Source organism: Dasypus novemcinctus, chromosome 17, assembly GCF_030445035.2.
Source record: "Dasypus novemcinctus isolate mDasNov1 chromosome 17, mDasNov1.1.hap2, whole genome shotgun sequence".
Taxonomy (NCBI): domain Eukaryota; kingdom Metazoa; phylum Chordata; class Mammalia; order Cingulata; family Dasypodidae; genus Dasypus; species Dasypus novemcinctus.
The window spans coordinates 46,561,394-46,562,988 of record NC_080689.1 but is presented as its reverse complement, the minus strand read 5'-3'; the positions used below and the strand labels follow the sequence as shown (position 1 = coordinate 46,562,988).

General features: G+C 41.1%; 1 pseudogene; it reads left to right on the top strand.

Annotated features, from left to right (window-relative positions):
- The first annotated feature begins 231 nt into the window (after positions 1 to 231).
- Positions 232 to 1,174, top strand: LOC101440386 (protein-L-histidine N-pros-methyltransferase pseudogene; annotated as a pseudogene).
- Positions 1,175 to 1,595: the final 421 nt, after the last annotated feature.

The window sequence follows — 1,595 nt, the reverse complement described above, 5'->3', positions numbered from 1 at the left end:
GTCAATAGAGTAAAGAGGCCAATTCTCCTCAAATTTATATACAGGTATCTGAATGAGATAAAAGGGGCAATGTATGATAATAGAAAACATAAAAAAAAATCCTGAATTGGCTGGATGGTCAGTTGGGGATGATGGCTCGAGCACTGGAGGCAGCAGCCACTGGAAATGGCAGTGCCTCCTCCTCCTTGCTGAGGTGCTGACGGTGATCAGAGTGAGCAGGTGAGCCCTCCAATGAGACTGCTGGCTGGCTGGCTATGCCAGAATCAGGTGGCCATATGGCTGGCATGGAGGATTTGGACGCTGCAAAGCCCATTCATCCATTCCCTGTACGTGAACATGGTGAGCAGCTCTCGTGGGCAGCAGTTGCAGAAAGGAGAACCACCAATGGTATGTGTGCAACAGAGAGAAATTATGCAAATCACTCCAGGCTGTCCTTGTTCAGAGTTACCTTGATTAAGGAACACGGATATTCTTAAACAACAACACTGAGAAATCAGGCTGATTATTTATCCAATTTTATCATTCTTTTGTGTCATCTGTTTTAAGCCTGTTTATGTCTAGGACATCTATCAGTGGGTTGCTAGGAAGAAGCTCAATATTTTTGTTTTCACCAGATCAATTTTGAGACTGATTAAAATTAATCCAGACTGGAAAAACCAAGATTTCTTGATTTAGGTGCTGGAGATGGAGAAGTCACAAAAATCATGAGCCCTCCTTTAAACAAATCTATGCCACTGAGTTATCTGAAACTGTGATCTGGCAGCTTTAGAAAAATAAGTACAGAGTGCTTGATATAAATGAATGGCAAAATACAGGGTTCCAGTATGATATCATCAGTTGCTTGAATTTGCTGGACTGCTGTAATCAGCCCCTGATTTTGTTGAAAGACATCAGAAGTGTCTTGGAGTCAACTAGAGGTGGGGTCATCCTGGCCCTGGTCTTGCCCTTTCCTCCCAATGTGGAAAATATATGTGGCAAGTGGGGGAAACCATCACAAATTTTGGAAATCAAAAGACAGAATTGGGAAGAACAAGTGAATAGTCTGCCTGAAGTTTTCAGAAAAGCTGGTTTTGTTATCAAAGCTTTCGCCAGGCTGCCATACCTGTGTGAAGGCGGCATGTACAGTGATTAGTATGTTCTGGATGATGCTGTCTTTGTTCTCAAGCTAGTATAAGCACGTGGAGGCCACCCCAAGACCGCATCCTCCAGAAGCGGGTTTGTGTTAGTGATTACGTGAAGGGCCATGGCCTTTGGGACTGCCATTCTAAATACCATGTAGGAGTTCAAAAAGCTAAAATATTAGTTATTTCTTTGCAGTGTTTAAAAGGAATGTTTTTTAGAAAAACAAAAGTACAACTCTTTGAGAATGTTTATCAGTTCTTTACTCAGTAATGCAGGTCACACTCCAATTATGATAGAAGATAGTTTTTATACTTAATAGCAGTAGGGACTCATTCCCAGATAAAGCAATAGTCATGAATTTATGTGGAACCAATAAATGGTTTTTAATAAAACGAAGCCTGGCAATAAAGCTATCCATTCCATTCCAAATTGGATATGAGGTATTACACTGACATTCTTCCATGTTTAGAAAT